This window comes from Parambassis ranga, chromosome 3, assembly GCF_900634625.1.
Source record: "Parambassis ranga chromosome 3, fParRan2.1, whole genome shotgun sequence".
Lineage (NCBI taxonomy): Eukaryota > Metazoa > Chordata > Actinopteri > Ambassidae > Parambassis > Parambassis ranga.
This window is the reverse complement of record NC_041024.1, coordinates 24,844,250-24,864,667: the sequence shown is the minus strand read 5'-3', so window position 1 is coordinate 24,864,667 and position 20,418 is coordinate 24,844,250. Positions and strand designations below refer to the sequence as shown.

The 20,418-nt window shown below is 41.1% G+C and overlaps 1 protein-coding gene across 4 annotated transcripts in view; it reads right to left on the bottom strand.

Moving 5' to 3' along the window:
- The window catches only part of cemip (cell migration inducing hyaluronidase 1), a 145,220-nt gene extending 128,541 nt beyond the window's left edge, over positions 1–16,679 (bottom strand). Inside the window, exons 1-2 of one of the 4 annotated variants that reach the window (XM_028402658.1) lie at positions 16,566–16,679; positions 9,755–9,894 (exon numbers count right to left, since the gene is read on the bottom strand). The gene's annotated coding sequence lies outside the window, so the exon portion shown is untranslated. Of the gene's footprint in view, positions 1–9,754; positions 9,895–16,561 lie in introns of all 4 variants that reach the window. The other 3 variants (XM_028402657.1, XM_028402659.1, XM_028402661.1) reach the window with 3 other exon arrangements.
- Positions 16,680–20,418: the final 3,739 nt, after the last annotated feature.

Below are 20,418 nucleotides of genomic sequence, written 5' to 3'. Positions count from 1 at the left end.
AACGCCTTCTGTGCAGGGTGGCTCTGTGTCCTGTAGTGTAGGGGTATGACAGTCGCTTTTGGTGCGAGAGGTCCTGGGTTCGAGGTCTCGATGAGCTGCTGCATGTCTGAAAGCTCCTAGCGTGGTGCTCTGGACACACATACATACGTTTTGCTGCAACGAGTGACTTGCTATTTCCCGCCTTTATAGAGAATCTTGAAAGTATCGGATCGGGACTCTGTATCGGCAGATACTCAAAATCTAATGACGGACTCGAGGGCAAAAAAACCTGATCGGGACATCCCTAATGGATCAAAAAACTTCTTAGTTATTGTCCACTTGCTGCTCGCTGTGTTAGTTCAATAGTTTGTTGTTGTCGGAGTGAGCGCATGCGAGTTAAGGGAGAGGTGACGTCATCCTTTCAGAAAAGTAGTGCATTAGATGTACACACGGAAACATGGGGACCCGGGACCTGGGACCCGCTTTCAAATGTTATACCCATAAAAACTTGTGCGCCTGTGCTCTTCTCCATGTGGACAGGGCCTATATCTCTCGACTAGCCTGGGAGTTGCTGGGGTTGCCCCAGGAGATGCTAGAGAAAGCTGTTGGAGACAGGAAAGTCTCCAACCTTTCATCATGTTAACATTAGCCTGATTGGAGGAGCAGCTTGGAGAACAGATTGATGGAATATTAAAAGGTATGAAAGGGACTGGGTGAGGTTTTAAAGTTTTGTGTCCTTGCACAGATATGCTGCACCTCACATTTGGGGTTGTAAGGTAAAGCATGATAACAACTGGCTAACAGGCCATAAACCATTACTGCTAAAAATGTAAGGAGTACTTTCAATTTTTAGTTGGGTCTTTGTCCCATCCGTTAACATGGAGGAGGAACGGTTTATGACCAGCATCTAGCCACCAAGGGGGCAGTCCAGATGTTTTGAGGAACTGTCAAGTCGTTCATCTTTATATATAGTCTATGGAATAAACAGACCCAGAAGCATCTCTTTCAAGATAATGAGAATTAGGCAAATGTGTGTATTGTGTTTTTGTGCACTACATCATTATAGTCTGACATAAAACGCAGCATCTATCAAGCAACATGATCATCCGATGTATGCCATGCACAGAGAGCTGTTAAAGTCAGATCACAGTCCTCTATTCTGTACAGCCTCATTTTCATATTGATAACTTGTCAGTTTGATATTGGCACATTCCACAGAAATCTCATTTATTCCAGCAGACCACTTCCTGTGGAGGTAAGTGACTGAAAAAATAAAATGATCTGAATCTGATCAGTGTTTCAAACTGTAATGGTTGTCTTCATAACTTAGATGACACAAACATAATTAGCCTAAAATAATTGTAAGAATCACTAGATGAGAAGACAAATGAAACACCACACCCTGCATGATACAATCTCACATCTGTCAATACCAGCTGATACACTGAAACAACCTGACTCCAATTTACAGGTTACAATGACTCAACGACTGCAATGTGTGAACCGTTAGTCATTTTTGTTCTTTGGAACCCTGGCTATCAAAAGAAACAGCTGAGACAACCACAAATATGCAGACAACATCTGACTGAGAACAAGTAGCTACAGTAATGCTAATGCTAAGTGAGCAAAAGTGTTCAATCTTATCATCCTATCCACAGTCAAAAGTCAGGAATAAAATAATAATAATAAAAAATCCTTCATAGTTAAGGACAGATGAATCAGAAGAATCACCGTGTGTTTCACAATCAAGACATTTAAAAGATAACCGTACTACACAGCATGGTTCTGATGATGACGGTAATGATGTCGGACACGCAATCTACTTATTTCCTCATGAGGATTAATAAAGGTCATCTTAATCTTAATCTAAAAAGTCGTTTTGTGTCAATCTTGTATAAGGGCATAAGAAGTAAAATGACATGCATCTCTGTTTTTACCAGTACTGTGGATGAAGTGTCCCCGGCGTCACCCGTAAGCTTCTAACAGGCTATCACTATCAAAGTGATAGATTATTTGTCATGATATGAGCTGGCCTATTATGTGATTGTGATAAGTAATTCTGTAGAATAATATTATCATCATCCAGCAAAAAGATGCAAGCCAGACATTTCCTCCCAAGCAAGCAGACAGTGGAGGAACAAACAGGAAGAACCCTTGAACAGGACCCGGCTCATAACGAGAACCTTCCTGCTGACAGTCGGCCGGGTAGAGGAGGAGAAGAAGAGGGAGACAGGACAGAGAGGATGAAGGAGAGAGAGGAGGAGAAGAGGGAGACAGGACAGAGAGGATGAAGGAGAGAGAGAGAAAGAGAGAGAGAGATAGAGGAACAAACATGCACAAACATCATACATTACAGGACAAATTTAGCAGGTTGTTGTGATTGTAATGCTAAAAAATATGTATTGTATTTATATTTTCCAGCTGATAGACCTTCTCCAGCAGTTTCCCCTCAGCAGCACTGGTCAAAGGTCAAAGAGGAAGCAATTATAGACGTAAGGTCCTTGTTTATTTATTTTAAAGTTAGGTTGCTTTTGTATATTACATCTATAGCTTTGAATGGTTGTTTTAGTTTAGTCCCACTTCTAGAACCCATAGGGCTTGTGCTTAGCCTTTAGAACTTAACCTGACATGTACCAAGAGTCTAGATCTATTAGAGGACAGCTGCTCTTAACTGACATGTCTGATAACTGGATTCAGCTAAGCGAACCTCCTGGTCAGCAGGGTAGACATCAGAAATGTTGGCAGTTAGAAGCCATGCAAGTGTCCTCGCTGTAAAAACAATGGTAAGACTGTGACAGGACTTCTACTTTCCTGGAACTAACACTATTAATGTGATGACTTGCTGCTTGAGAATTGCACCTTGGATTTTTAAGTTTTACTGCAAAAACGTGCAGCAGTGATCCACTGCACATCGTTTCAAATGTCTGCAGTGGATATTTGTTTTTTTCGTCGCTCTAGGTCAGATGCTTCACTTCTCTGATTGGTTGTACTCTAATGCATCCACAGGCAGTTCGGTCCGTTGGTAGTGCCCCCTTGAAATCCGACTCAAATCCACAGAGACCAGACTAATCCAGATACTTTATGTCTAAGCAAGAGCCGCAGTCTCTGGAGTTCTCCTGTGGACTTCTGATGTCGTTTCTATGTCAACCACACTCCTAACAATCTGGCATAAACATGACCAGATGAAGTTCGTGGAGTAGGTAAAAATCAACCCAGTGTGGCATGCCTGTGTGAGGATGTTGTGATAAGTGGATGCGGATTCCTTGGCTGTGGACTTACAGTGACAGCTCCATCATTTAAGCAGCCGCCTAATTTGCTAATACACACCTACTCTGTTTTTCACACACAGGCCGTCGCTGTAATGTTATCAAGACACATATTCAAATGAGATTTCACACAAATCCATGCATGCCAGACTTCATACAAATCATTAGCACCATTGATTTGACATCAGGATGAATTATAAGCTGCAGGAGTAGAAGCCTCCATTTGGCTGTGTCAGTTTATTGACAGAACCCTGACGGAGGTAGCTCCACATTGAGTTAGCCATTATCTCCCGGCTGTCTATTGGCTTTTGAATGAGGAAATATCTGCATCAGACAAATAGAAGGTAATTGGAATCTACCACGCAGACGAGCACAGAAAATCCTATGCTCTCCCTGTTCAATGGATTATTGTGAAATGTCTGGACCGTCAACTTCTCTGCTGTCGACTAATGCTAATATCCTCTCCAGCACTTGTCTATAGATGCACAATAGGTGCTTAAGAAAATATCTGGATCTGCCAACACATGATTCAAGGCGAAGCATTGCCTCACAACAGTAATCCTAACCTTTTCACAGCAAACAGCACGTTCTTCATATAGCCTGTCTACATTCTGAGAAACACCGCTCTACTTTTTGTTATCTGAAAGAAAAATCTGTACCTGTCATTTCCTTCACCCTGGGAGAGCAATCACACACCAGCACACACATACACTGTGTTTAAGTCCTGCAGGTAGAGGTAGCAGAGAGGAACATGGAGCATTTTCAGTTTGCTGTTGAAATGTCTTACAGCTTCTTATGGGTTCCAACCAAGCGTGAATCTAAAATGCTAGTGCTTTAACTGGGAGCATGTTGCTGAATTTTAAAGGGTTGGTTCATATCATATTTTTCTGTCCTCTCCTGCGGTATGCGCTCCATATGCATATTTATGAATTAATATTCGTATAGTTAATCTGTTACCATTTAGCTATGCAGTATGCTGTGCAGGAATGTGGAAGGTTCTGGAAAGAAGCATAGAGATGTTTCTAAAGAGCCAAGAACAACTGCAGAGACACTAGTGAAGGATTGAACCAAGAGAAGACAGTCACCAGAGTCCTGCACAGGAATGGACTGCCAGGAAACCTTCTGCAGAAAAGACACCTTCAGACCAGAGGTCTGCTAGAGACAACCTGGAGACAGATTACACACAGGAAGTGTGCCATTTAGTCAGAGGAAACTAAACTAGAGCTCTTTGGTCAAAGAGGTGTTGATTGTTTGAAGAACGAAAGGAGACGTGTGTAACCCAAAGAACATGGTTTACACAGTCAAACACAGTGGTGGCAGTATCATGCTGTGTGTGAATCTTGTCAGGGTTGAAGGATTCATGAAAAAGAAGAGCGTCTGAATATGTTGGAAGAATAGCCTGCAGCAAAACTAGGTCTTGGTCACTTTCTCTTCCCAAAGCAAACATTTCCTCTATTTAAGAACTACCCCCAGAAGTACAAAGTCCTGACTTACATCAGATTGAAAATCTGTGGAGTGTACTAAAGAGCAGGGTCCATGCTGGGAGACTCTGAGAGAAAGATCTCCAAAGAAGAATGGAACAGTACTGAAAAGTACACAAAGTTTCTTCCGGCTGTTATCAAACAAAAAGATACACAACTGATTGTTATCATCAGGGCTCATCATTTTAACCTTGTTATTTTTATGTGATGGAAAATCATTTTGTTTCTGTGTACAAGGTAAAATAATGTAATCTAACTACATAAAACCAATATGTCTGGAAATGTGTTCATTTTTTTATATGAAACGGAACATGGGAAATATTTGAAAAAGAATGACATTTTCTAGTGAGGCTCATCATTTGTTTCTAAGACCTTCTGTAAGGCTCACAGACCAAGGTCTTCATTTTTTTTACACCACTGACAATGTGTAAAATCACTTCCACACACACACAGATCTGCCAGTGCCTGGCGATGCAGAGAATATGGGGTCATAGCACAGCTGGTGTGCTGATTATTCCAGCTTCTCTTTTTGCTTAAGATTTTAATAATGAATAGAGGCTGCGATGAAAACCCTGTTATACTGCAAACATCCTCATCATCACCTCAACACAACTGCACACCGCCGGCTGAGAACAGATGAAGAGATTTAATCCATTTTTTTTTTACTTCCAACATTAATTCAAAACACAGAGTTAAATCTGTGGGTTCTTGCTGAATATATGAAGAGAGAGAGAGAGAGAAGCAGTTAAAGTCTGAGCCAGCTGGAAAAGACAAACAGGCATGGTGTTAATGTGATGTGTGGAGGAAATATTGCTCTGAAATATATGATGAGCCACCACAGGGAGTGATCTGTCTGCGATGTTACACGTGGAATGTAAGAAACCAAAATGCGAGATTTCAAAAAGGTTACCATTGACTTTTCATCTTCAAAGAGACAGATTTTTATTTAGTGTTTGGGAGTCATTAATCAATCCAGTTAAACTGACGTTGTGGTGGTTATGGTGACGCATGGGTATAGCCAGGGTTTTTTTTAAATACTCAAGTCCAAAAAAGTGAACTTGCAAGGAAATTTTTTAAATGCTATTTTTAAGTTTCCTTATTTTTTTCCACATGTGTAATAACTTGCCATATTAATCCACTGAAAGTTATATATTATATATCTATTATTATTATTATTATTATTATTATTATTATTATTATTATTAATATCTTTAAGTTTTCTCAAAGTTGATTTACTGAAATCTCTACCTATCTTTGCCCTTTGTGGTTTCCCTGAGCACCTCTACCGTAACATTGCATAGATGTGCACCAAAAATCCCTGTGTTGGCCATTTTGTGTAATAGCAACATTTAAAATGTAGTGCCCTGATTCTCCACATACCAACTGAGCAAATCAGGAGAAAGTGGAACATTGTGGTGTTGTACAATCATTGCTGCAACAAGTAATTACCACATGACTTTTCTGTGATGCAGAGGTCTGGACCTCGGGGGATACAGCCTTGCGTTGATATCAGTTATATAGTCTTCTGCAGTTACACTGTTGTTTTTATAGAGTGAAAGTGACTAGCATTCCCATGACTAAACTGTGCCTGATGTCTGCTTTTGTTCACTAAAAAAAACAGACAATGAGTGGCTAGTGGTAACATTTACCAAAGTCCAGACCCCTGGCGTCATGATCTGTGGTTTAGTTACAGTCTTGTTTTACAGCTTTAGTTCCAATGTCTCTTGTTTTTCTGGAGATAGTCCAGAATTAGTCCTATGGGACTAAAGTTCACAGAGTTAAAACAACATGTAAAGGGTTAAAATGTCCTGGTTTCAGATTTTTATAGCTTTTCAAATAAAAAAAACAAAATTTTGATTAGAATGTTAGCATGTTACGGCCAAAATGACCTTTGCTGTAAGAAAGACCAAAGGGCGTTCATCGTGTTTGACAAATGTGGCTGTCAGAATGACAGAATATGTCCACGGGGCTTATGTAAATATGTATTAAGTCCTCCAGGAGGCTGGGTGTCCCCTGGGAGAACACTACTGGATAGATTTCGGTGTGTTCTGACATTATATTTTACAAAAAAAAGTCTCCAAAAAAAGTTTTTAAAATAAAATAAAATAAAGTTTCACTTTTATAAAACTCTAAACTAATCTAATCTAACTAATCTAAAAACAATTATCACCCTTACAATATATAAAAAAATAAAATAAATCCCTGATGAAATCCACATCAGTGGAAGACAGGATCTGAGACTGTGACACCAGGCGGGAAGAATGACTGACAGGCAGCAGAAGTATGTGAGAGATGAAACCTATCAACAGCACAGTCACATGTTTTATTCAACACACACAGCACAAAGGACACACTACAGTAACACAGCATGCTCTCCCTTTATATTATTAAATGAATATTAAACTGTATAGGCTACTGGGAGTATGTAATACAATAAATCATATCCTGGGCACTGATGAGGAATTTTCTGTTCTATTGTGTGCATGAACTAAGTTATGATGAGAAATTTACAAAGTCACTTCTCTGCATTCTGATAGTAATGCCTGAGGGACCGGGCAGCAGAGGAGGTATCCCTAGAGTCATGGAGAGGCATCGGAAAAAGGGAAAGTCCAGGAAAATAGATGCAATACATTATATTACCACAGTATGCATGCTTTATTAAAAAAAGAAAAAGATCAGATATCCACACAGCTTCTGATGTCACATAATATCCATTCAAATATCCGTTTCCTAAATTAAAGTTGGATTTTTTTAATGCTTCAGAAATCTGGATTTGACTGACACATGAGTCTGCTGTGCCAACACTTCAGTTTGCAGCATTGTTTAATCCCAACACTTCCCTCCGTCCCTGTTACAGTGCACTACAACTTAATGTGAAGCAAATTTCAGCAGACAAACTGAACTAAGTAACCGACTATCGAGCCAAACAGAAGTTCTCTGGAGTTAGTGGATGGAACCACAGTCAGACTGAACACTGCATTTGTATTCAACGGGAGGACGGTAGGATAACTTTAAGTGGATACTCGCGTGTCTGGTGGATGCTGAGCCACTATTAACTCAGAGGATAGAAGCGCTGCGGCGGCAGACACTGACAGACCAGTGGACAGGTGTTTGTTTATATTAAAACAGTGATAAAGCATAATGTGCAAAAGATTGTATCACAGGGCCACAAAATACTACTTGGCAGCTAATTGGATGGAATATATAACCAGGGAACAACAAGCCACACGTAGCAGTTAGTAGATTATAAGGTATATATACACAAACAGGGGTGGAATGTAACTGTTTGGACTTCTGTACTGTACTTCAGTAAATGTTTACGTATCTGTACTTTACTTTTTTGAATTTAGAGGGCCCAAAAATGATTCATATATAGATTCTAGTGCATTCCCTGTCGGCCTAAAACAAAAGAGTTCACCCTCAAATTTGAAGAAATGTGTCGAGGTAAGTGTTTGCTTTTCTAAATTACCAGCCCTTATTTTTGCACATTATCTTTAATTCTGTTACTGACATTATAGATAATACTGACACTGGTGCTTTCTGCTTGTCTCTGGTCAAATTAGTGTTGTGAATGTTTTCATTTAGGTTGAGAGCATTTGAGTTGTTGGTTTAATAAGTGATGTTTATGTTGTTAAATAGAGAAAGCACAGAAGACCTCTCAAGCAGTACAATGACCTGGCTGCTCCACCCAGAAGAAAGAGGGCATTGCCTGCTGGCGAGGGTGCTTCAACCAGTAAGCAGCAGAAACTCAAGGACACCAGAGTGTCTCAGAAGAGCACAGACATTGTAGTAGTCACCTTTGTTGTCTTACTTTAATGCAGCATATTTTGCCAAATTACACAGTGATGTCAAAAAGAAAGACCAGCAGCCGCCTCTGACTGTCACCCATATCATTACTATAGGCTATATGCAATTCATTTAGAATTAGAATTCCCCATACGGCCCTCTGACTGCAGCGCTCGTCGCACACACACGCAGCTTTTGAAGACGTTTCGCTGCAGGACATCAGCAGGAACAGCAGTTTGGGTGAACATTTTTGCCCAATGCCCAAATATCTGTTTACCTGATGAGGGACGATAACGAGCCGGTAATGGTCAGGGAGGTGCATGATAATAGATTGAACAATAGGTCTGACAGACATTCACCACGCCCACTCCCAGTTCCAACCAATCACACAATAAGAAAAACCTATGCCATCAGCAGAGAATGCACGATACAAAAACAATATTTACATGTTGTACACAATGAGCTACAGAAAAGGAAGGCTTAAAGTACTGATAGACATTTGAAACATTTCATTTACATTTTTTTTCCTTTAGGTTTTGTCAAATTCACATTTCCCTCAAAATCCATTGCTGATTCCCTCATTGTAAGTGTTTCAGTGCTTCACAAGTCACTACTGGTCCTTAAGCCCAAGGACTAAAAATGAAATGGATCCTCATGAACCAGTCAGGACTAGTGTGGTTTCTGTTGACCAGAGCAGCATCCCCTGCTCTACAGTATGAACTGCCAATGTTCCCTGTCACAGTCAATTTAGCTGCGATCGCAGACTTAACCACTGCTCTCATTTTCACCTTTATTATTCATCACCTCCGTCAACAAAAGCACGCACACAGACACAGTAATGTTAGAGCCCCTCCATATGTGGAAAACAAGGCCTGCCTGTCCAAACACATATCTTGGCACATTAGAGGCAAGGCTCAATAAACACGCAGGACTTCCAAGAGCACTGTGTGTGTGTGTGTTCCTCCGCTATTAATACAGGTCAGTGCAGTGCTATCATGTTGAGATCTGCATTTTCCAGAGACATGCTCCTCTATCTGTGTTGACAGCTTCATGCCTGCTCCGATTCTGCTTAAAAACTGCTAATCACTGCTGAGACATTCTTGGCCTCTTGCATAAAGGCCCTGTAGCTGTGTGTAGCTTCACATACACTTGAAGCTACAAAACACCCCCATCAGTATTCCAAGAAGGAGTTAGCTCTGTGTGAATGCGGAGAATTTCCAGCTGTAAACAAGTTCCACGTACCTGAGGACTGCTCTGGCTGGGAACTGAATTCAGATCACTTTAGGCTCTGGCAGACAGTCCTCTCACTGAGAAGGACGGGAGGCCATGAACCTCTGGTGCAAAACACAGGCTGTCTCGGACCCCCTAATTGGCAGAAACTCCTGGAAAGAAAACAGGAGATGGGTCAAATTATGTTTAATGCTTTCTAGCTTTGTTATCTATGTAAAGTTATGTATTGTAATCAAAGCATTTGCACTCTTTGCATGCAGTATAATTTAAAGGTATAAAATGGCAACAACAATGGTGCCTGCTTGGATATACAACCCCGCGGAGAGTGAAGTCCAATAAGAATTCCAATAGGGTTCTCAATGCTCTGGACCTAAAAATGCCCTGGCAGGCTAAGCTTGTAGTGTATACAGCCGTGACCTGGCACTGAACACACACAAAAACAAGTGGAGGATGTGCAGCACCTGGCATTATGTAGAAGGAGGAAAGCTGGGGCCCCCTTGTCAACAGGGAGGCAACAAGTTTACAGCTTTATGAAGAACCACCCAGCAGAAATGAATGAAAAACATCGACAGTGTGTTATTTATGGCTTTATGTAGGCATCCATCAATTAAAACTTTTTCAGTCCCTGATAGGTGGATACCAATCACTTTGCAGATATTACGAGCAGACACAAGGTATTATTAGCAAATCAGCAAATATTTTTAACAAGCAGCAAGTCATCACACACAGCCGGCCGCTTTAAAGCCTTTAAACTATGATGAGTGTGATGGGGTTTGTGAAGCTGGCTGTGAAGGGAAGGGATTCCAGACCCATTTCTCAGAGAGAATTTCCAGAGTGTGAAATACCTTCATACGCTGGTTTCATGTTGCTGCTCTGCGTTTATTGTTAGTAAAGTCTACCAGTATGCTGCACGTGCTGTTGGCACTTGCAAAGATAGAAAAGTTCACAGATTGGTCCATGGATATCAGCCCCATTTTCAGGTGCCGGTCTAGCTAACCAATAGGTCTACGATCCAATCAGCCTACACGCTTCAACAGTTCTGAGGACCACAGCTGATGTATTGAGCAGATTGGGAAAGCATTAGGCAACACATTGACCTTACACTTGTCACATGTACTCATACACCCCATGGAAACTAGGGACCATCTCTACAGTAAATCACCATGTAGCAACTTGTTGATAATATAGATAGAGTTTTAGTTTGCAAAGATCCAAATACTTGCAAATCATGGGTCTGCTGGGTGTATACTACCCCACACCCTTCTCTGTGCTTTGATCTAAATTGGACTCACAGGATCCAAACAAAACAAGGTCTGGGATCTGTGGCTGCGTTGTGTGATTTTAATATCAGCTTTCAAGCCGCTCCTGTGTTTGCACTCTAAGTGGCTGCAGCAGCACATGGACCTGCAGGTAGTGGTGGGTCTGGATCACAGAGAGAACAGCTGTGTGTTTTTAGTGCCTGGGATCAATTTACAGGCAGTTATTTATGCCAGCTCCTGTTTTATTTCATTATCTAAGGACATGGAGCGGGTGGAGGAGAGGCTGAGTTTGGGTTGACCCCGCTTCTGTTACAGAGGCAGAGTACAGGCAGAAAAGCAACTGTTCTAAACAATTTCACAGCCCATTAGGAGTTGATGGATGGGTCAAAAAAGATTACAATGAGATTCCATCTGGGCCACCTCATCTATGAATACGGAATTATTATTCTCAAAAGCAGGGGGCAGAGGAGAAGGCAGGGAGCAGGCTGCAGCCGACAGGCCTGACTAAAAGGGGAGAGAAATGTTCCTCTTTCAATTGAGGCTGGAGAGCTGATGGTTTCCTCAAGTAAACTGTGGCCTTTGGCTGCCGGCCCAGTCATCCACAGTGGCAGCGCTCTGCCAGCTCTTCCCACTGCCTATATGTCTCTGAGTGTATGTGCGGATGTGTCCGTGGAAACTCCAGGCTGCACTGGAAAATAAATGCTTTTTTCCCCTGCCAACAGTTCTGGTCCTCATTTTTGGAAGACGGATGCTTTCAACAGACATAATACAAGAAATGAAAAAAAAAGTTAGACCACTGTGTGCACATGGACAGAGGTCCCATTATTAAAACAAGAGCTCATGCTGCTTTCATTAACTACAACTAATAATAATAATAAAAATAAAAAAAAACAATAATAATGAATAATCAATGTAATCAATGCCAAATTGTTGCTAATGCATTAGTTGCAGTTAATTATTAGTTGGTTATGTAACTACATGTTATTTTGGTGTATTGTTTTGTTGTTTTTTATTGTTGATACTTGTCCTTGGCTTGCTTTCATTTATATATACAGTGGAATGCGGAAATTTGGGCACCCCTCTGAGATCTCATGATGTCTACCTTTATAAGAGAAGATCACAGTTTTCCTCCATTTAAGTGTTTTCCAGACTGACATTCTTAGAGTAGCATTCAATAGTTTTATTATAATAAAATAAAATGTAAAAAATGTAACGTGCAAAAGTTTGGGCACCCTTTTTATCACATTCATTCCAAGACCTGTAGGGAGTTGTAGATGACAGGTTGCAGCACAAACTGCATTGGCTATTTAGATCTTAGTTACAAAGACAGGTGGAATCAATCAGAAGAAAGATACAGTGAACACAGGTAACTGCTGGCTGTGCTTGTCCTAGCTTCTTTCTGGAAACATGGGGACCTCTAAACTGCTCCCCACTGACCTAAAAACCAAGATAATTTATTATTATATAATATATATATATATATATATATATATATATATATATATATATATATATATATATATATATATTACATTATATATATATATATATATATATATATATATATATTACATTATATAGAGAAGGGTACAAGAAATGATCTGAAAGGTTTGGACTGTCTGTCTCTACTGTCAGAAATGGACGACCACAGGAGCGGTGACTGTGAAGAGAAGATGTTATATGGTCACAACCTGCATGGGGAAAAAACACACGAGGAACTTATTGCCTACCGTGGCATTTAGTGGAGGGTCCATCATGTTGTGGGGCTGTGTGGCTAGCACAGGTACTGGAAACCTTGTTAAAGATGAGGTCCACATGAATTCTTCTCACACTCAGCTTGACAAGAATGTTCAACAGTCAGTCTCAAAGTTGAAGCCACACCAGGGCTGGGATTTTCAGCAGGACAATGATCCTAAGCACTGTTCAAAATCCACCAAGGAATTCATTGTATGATGTAATAATGTATGATTGTAATAATTGAGGCTGGAGGATACCTCTCTATATGTGTGGCTGTGTTGGTGAGATAGACGTGAGTTAATGGAGTATTCAGGCACTGGGCAGCTTGAGGTGGACCAATGAGGGGGAGTGGCCAAACCAATACGAAGGTGTTGTTTTTTTTTGTTTTTTTGCACTGATGTGTTCGTAGACCTTAGTTGTTGTGAGCTGTATTCTGTTTTTCAAGTAAAAAAATGTTTTGTTCTAACCCACGCATGCTTGGAAAGCCCTTATTATCCAAGTGTGCAATATGAAAATGAAATTGCTGCTTCAAAAGCTCTGTGACAAACTAATGTAGTGATTTTCCTAAGGGGTGCCCAAACTTTTGCATACCACTGTAGCACTTTGCCTGTCCTTAGTTATTATTGAGCAAAAATAAGATTTTTTTAATTAATTTTATTTATTTAACTGTATTAATACTAGTCTAGTAAGCACATGCTTAAAAGCTTTGCTCAATATGATTTATAATCTGATTAGTCTAACGAGCTAATGCTAGCTGCCACATTTCACAATAGCAAATCAACTACAAAAACATCATGTTGGATTTGACAACAGTGATGTTTATTAAAAAAAACACTTTGCACAACCATGTGTAAGATTTACATGAACCCTGTCATGCACTCTAAATGTATGAGTATTGAAGCATGTTATTTGAGACTCTGCAGCAGTGTCTCCATCACATTGCCTCAGTCAGGCCTGCCATCATGTCTGAAGCAGCACTATTAGATTTATTCAGTTTGCAAACTGGGATGGTAACATGAGATGTCTGCATTTCTCTGTGACCTCTGTTGGTCTATTACAAGCCCATGCAGTGTGTTGTAAACAGCATTTTCTCCCAGTGGCCACTAGGAGCTAGTTTCAAAAGAGTGAGTCAATCCCCATAGACTCCCTTGATACGCAGCAAAAATAAACTTTTACAGTCTGGCTCAGTCTTATTATGTTAAGACTGCATAATCATGGATGTGACCACTTGACCTGATTCCATGACCTCCTGCATGCCTCAGCTGCACGTTTGCTCCACCCCTTTATCTGTATTGGAGATTTAGGTAGACTATGATGCTGCCAACATGGAACAGACACTTGTCTATAGGTATATACAGTCTATGATCCACGATCAGTGCTTTAATTCAGCACCACCTAGTCAGTAAAAGGCAAACTGCTTCTATAAATGATCAATATTGCTCTTTTTATATCAACAGAGTACAGTATTATGTAATAATTAGTATTTACAGGTCATGATGTGTAGTTTGTTTGATGCCTGAGATAGACTGCAGTAATAAATATGCTGTAAATCTGTTATATGTATGTATCAATGTGTATGTGACTGATAAAAAACTTTATACATAAAACTTAGTTTGACAAATGTTTGAATCTTCTTTGATTCTGTGTCTTCCTTTTAAAAAATGCCTTTATCGGTGTCAGAGGATTTAATGATTGGCATGCTCAAGGTCGAGTCCAACAGCAGGACTTAATTAGAAGGAAACACAGTCAAATTAACTCAACAACAGCTTTGCTCATTGACACTGGCCCATAAATCACACTAAATACCCCAGCATATAAAGAGATTTTGTCACAAAATGTTGCGGTCTCAACTGAAATTTGAATCATTTGCTGCTCCCCTTTGGGAACTCTTTATGAACCCAGAGCAGTGTCATCAACAGCAAACAAGAGGAATCTCAGCATTTTTAATAACCATGTAAAGCCCAAACCCCGCCACAGGCGTGCCATTCACCACTGAAAGAAACTGTAGGCTAAACGCTTTGACTGATGCTGCTTCATTGCATCATATAGACAAATAGTTTTGTCATAATAACCCAAGCTAAAAAGCATGTTCTTTCATCATTCACCACTTTTATCTACAATTAAAAACTCTGCAAACACGAAGCACAAACAAGGATCTGTAAAACAACTAAGCACTGCACTCGCTGGTGCAACTACAAAGCCACAATCCACTCGCACACAGCCAGCAGTCACATGGTAAAATTCAGCAGGTTATAAGCAGATTTGCAGGATTTTTGCAGAGATGCGGGAAAGAACCCACACTTTTGCACAGCTGTAATCACCCGCAGTGACAAGATAGTTGATCAATTTCCATTTATTTCCCAAGATTCTCAATTGACCTTCCAAGAAGAACAACAGCATCAGTCATTGGATCCCTAAAGTATCCTAAAATGACACATTTCCATTCAGGTGACAAACACGTCAAGCCTAACAGGAGCAAAGGAGAACGCTGTGTGCTGCAGAGCCACAGCCGCTGCTGGTGGGATACCAGAGCAAACAGTTTGTTTCTCATTTCCAACAGCTAGTCAACACAGTATACAGTTACAGCCTGTGATGGATGGAGTCTGTCTGGAGGAGCAGACCGGTCACAGCGGATCAGATGCATCAGAGCAGCTGTGGATTCATAACTGATGCGAGCCTATAATAAGGAGCTCTCAACTTCTTGACACACACACATGCAACAGCTTGCACATTTGCAAGTCAGCTGTAGATGAAAGGGAATGCCACTACACCCTCACTCCTGCAGCTCGCCCCAGCTACACAGGCAGCATGGCATCCCCGCCTGCCTCAGTCGCTTTTTTACAGACACCTTCACATTCTGGGTTTTTATCTGTATTATCAACATGTCATTTTACAGATGTACATATTTCCCACTAGAATGCATCACCACATCCAGCCCGCCCCTGTGCCTGTTCTTAAATACACTTTCCATCATCAGATTATTTTCTTTTAGCTGACATGCGCGCACATTCAGAGAAATCCCTCTTATCTCATCTTATTCACCTTTTATAGAACCAAAACCGTGCAATCCATTGTGGGGAGGAAAGTTTAAAGGGGGCATTTTATCACTTGACCTACATTTTCCAGATATTCTTAGGCAGACATGCAAAGACAACAATCAATAAACACCGTATCCCTGCAGAATGGAGGTAGACGCGCTCTAACCTGTTGGAGGGAGACCGGGGAGCACGCTGCACTTGTTTCCTCTGGAAACGAACGACAGCGCATCATTCAAAGGAGGACCCGTTTTCCAGTTTTTAATAACAGCTGGTCTATTTTCAGAGAAGTGTTTTTTTCTTCTTCTTAAATTAAGATGACAATCTGAAGTTATTTCTACAACAGATGTGTCATCGCGCTCTGGCAGCACATCGAGGCAAAAGCCACAACACAGCATCCCTCTGTGACAGAGCCAGAGCTCCTCAGCGGATCATCCCAGCATCAACACTTTATTTACAGCGAGCGACCGTCGCGCGTAAATGTTTGGATAACACTGCGTGCTCGGAACGGTGCGACCAGCGTCCGTCTGTCCGGGAGTCCACTTACCTTTACTCCCTAAAGTCGTGGCAGGACAGGCAGGGTGCGTTCAGCAGTCCAGCCCGCGCACACTGACAGGATGTACAACCCGCGATAGTCTCCTTTTTTACTGTGACAGCGCAACGCCGCTCAGCGTGTCTTTCCCGGCACACCTGTGGCTCGCAGCGATTTAGTCACTCTGAATGCACAACAAAAATCACCACACACACACACACACAAGGAGGATTTAAGGAAGTCAACAGACACCTACCGACCTGTAGCATGTAGCCCCTGTCAGTCCGTCAGAGCGGTGCGGTGATGGAGCAGAGCGCTGTTCATGTGTCAGCCGGTGTCAGAGCGCGCAGACACGGCCATCCCCTGTCCGAGGCGCACGGTGCAGCGCCGCCTCTATTTACTCCAGCTGGAGGAAAGGCACGCCCACTGTGCGTGCGAGTGCGTGTGTGTGTGTGTGTGTTGGATGGGGTATTCCTAATCCTTTGATTCTTTGGAAACCTGCTTCTTGCACATGTATGAGCAGCCAGGATAAACACACGCGTAAAAGTAATACTTAGAGCCTGTTTCCACGCAACCAGGGATATCAAATCTGCGCAAACAGAGATATTTTATGTGATATTTGGAGATAGATGATGGAATGTGGAACTAATTGTGGACTCTGACAGGCTTGTGAATGGTTGTCTGTCTCACAGTGTTGGCTCTGAAATGGACTTGGTGATCAGCTGGGATAGGCTCCAGCCCCGTGTGACCCTCTACAGGACAAAGTGGGTATAGCTGATGGAAAGAGGGAGGTAAATTATGACAGAAATATATTGTGTAACACACAATATATTTCTGTCAAAAAATTTAGAATTCATCAATATTTGATAGCATTTTTTTTCTTCTGATTTCAGTATTCACATCAAGCAATTTGCAACAGCATCACACAATGATTCATTATGAAGTTTGCCTATTGACAGGTCATGTGGTTTAACAAGAACACTCCTCGCCCTCCTTCCGCCGCCCCCGCTGCTCGTCCTCCTGCTCCTCCCTTGCCATTTTTTAAATTAAGGAGCAGGATTATCAGCACAGTTTGGCAGGTTACCAGATAAACCTGGTCACAGTGGCTTGAGTTAATGAAGTGGAAGAAATGCCAGGCTGATTTGCATGAAATTGTGCTCCCTGTGCCGCTGATTCTTCTCACCCATATCAAGACAGGATGTCTGAGGAACATGATCCAATCATGTCAGGTCCTCCTGCTGTCACCAGTCCAGCTTCCCACCAATAGTTTTATAAAGAATCTGGATATGTAGAGACACAGTTCTGCAGTCAAGTGAGACCAATAGATGGGTTAGGGCTGTTTTCTTATATTATCATTTATTTATTTATGAGATCAGCCTGTCATTTCTTCCCTGACCCAAACACAGTAAGGCTGCCAAAAAATCTATTTTATAGGCTCATTATGTCAACAAAACTGAACTTTAGATTACATGTTTCAATGTTATCTTGGCACAGTTTCTTTTTTACTTTAATTACAGAGTGTGGAACTATCCAGATTTTAGCCTAGAGGTAGAGATGGTATATAAGACACCAGGTTGCCCCCACAAACACCGAAATCCAGTGTTTCAGGTTAGAGTCCAGGTGGAGGCATTTATTGGATGTGTTTCCTCATTTTTCTTCTCTGTCCTTGTTTGCTTTAATCATTTAAAGTCACTCTAATAAAAGCATATAATTAAATGAACTAATCTAGGTTAAGGTTTATGTTATATAATTATATATATTACAATTATAGTAACAAAAATGGTGGGATGAGAATCAGACCACTGGAGTTTTATTAGGTACACCTTGCTATTAAGTTGGACCCCTTAGCCCTCAGAACTGCTTTAATTCTTATCAGGCATCATAGAGTCAACAAGAAGCAGCAGGCGTTCCATTTTCCTCCATACTGACATCACAGCATCACACAGCTGCTGCAGATTTGCAGCATCATCCATGATGTGAATCTCCTGTTCCAGCACGTCTCAAAGGTTCTCTATTAGACTGAGATCTGCTGACTGTGGAGGACATCTGAGTGCAGTGAACTCATGTCATGTTAGAGATGATGTGAGCTTTGTGACATGGTGTGTTCTCCTGCTGGAAGTATCCATCAGAAGATGGTACACTGTGCTCATAAAGGGATGGACATGGTCAGCACCAATACTCAGGTAGGCTGTGGTCTTTAAACCAGACTCAGTTGGTACTAAGGGGCCCAAAGTGTGACAAGAAAACCTCCCCCACACCATTACAGCAGCAGCAGCAGCCTGAACCACTGATACAAGGCAGGATGGATCCATGCTTTATGTTGACCGTCTGAATGTGTCAGCACAAATGGAGACTGAAGTTCAAAGTCTGATGCTCACTCTGAACTTCAGCAGGTCGTCTTCACCATGTCTACATGCAGAAATGAACCAGCTGCTGACACCTGATTGGCTGCTTAGATTAAGGAGCAGCTGAGCAGGTGGACCTGATGAAGTGGTTGATGAGTGTATGACTTGATAATAAATACCGGCCCTCTGACTAGAATATTCATACAAGGTAACATGTAAATGCTCTTAAACTGTATGTTCAACATGTTTGTAAAACATAAAAATGTCAAACAACAGAGCAGTGTTAACTTAAGCCTCAAATACACCAACGCACACAGTACAGGTAAAACGCATGAGATGTCAAGTCAAAGCTCACGATGTATGTACTCACACTGTACGGTGTGATGGTCGGCTGCTGCATGACTGCTAACGCTACACACTACTTCAGGTGCTCAGGTGATCACATTGAACCGGAAATTAAACGTCTAACGTCTAAAGTCAGTCAGAGTTTGTGTTGCTGCCACAGCTCGTCAAACATAGCCTCCATCAGCCCTGTCCAAAGCCATGTGGTCGCTGCCATATTTGTTATTATCTGTAACAGTTTTGTGTAGGCGGCGCAGTGACGTGTTCGGCCAACGCATGCGCAGTGGAAAAACACTTTTGGCCATAATAGTATCGTGATTGACGATTTAATGGAAAGTGTAACTATTGAAATAAGCAGGGAAAGATCAAAGAATATGGTAATCACTTGTATTTATAGAACTCCAGGTTCGTTTAGTAAGAAGATCTCTGAGTTATATGAAATGCAAAGGGGAAAGCTGATAGTTGTTTGTGGGGAATTTAATATTGATTTGCTAAAATCAAATGAACATAAGAAAACAGCAAAATTTGTCAATACGATGTTTAGTTTGAGTTTATACCTGCTAATAATAAAACCTAGTAGAATAACAAGTGATAGTGCTACATTTTTATTTATTTATTTTTTATTTTTATAATATTTTTGTGAATTCAAATGATCAAAAGTGGATTATTAGTGACAGATATAAGTGATCACTTGCCTGTCTTTGCTGTGTTGGAGTCTAGGAGCTTCTTTCTCCTCCTTCTTCTTCTTTGGTTTGGTTGGTGGTTGGTTAGCTAACAACACATTGAGGCATTACTGCCACCAGCTGGTATGTTTGCTGCGTTCAGTTGACTTTAGTTGGTTTGATAAATCCTATAGTGTGTGATCCCTCATCAGTAGCTGTTGTTAATTGTGTGACCCCCATCATTATAGAAAACCAGCTGAAGCCGTCTGTCAGTGTGTCCTCCTAGTCTGTTTAACAGCTGTTAAGACTGGGAAAGTCCTGTAGTGTGTCCCCAGCTTTAGATTCCTGCTCATTAACACATTAACATTTAAACATTAGCTTACTGGAAAAAACATTATGTACATACTGATACCATTTTATTTAGAGTTCTATATCAATAGTAAAGAAATACATCTTTTGTTATTGATGGTTTTGTAACTGTGTTTGCACAGCAATGTTTTTCTACTTGTAGCCCTACTTGCTGTTTCCACAGAGGTACAAGGATTCAAATTGTATTGAACAATGAGCCCACAATGTTGGACATTTGACCTATAAAAACAAAAATGACCTTGACACCGGCACTTATTTGGGCTCAATCTCATTAGCATCTAAGCTAGAAGATGATTAATTGACTCAACTGACTGCACCTGGTGCTGAAAACAGATGAGTGTTGAATCACAATGTTGTGTAAGTGTTAGAGCAAATGAGGAGACACGCATTCTCCT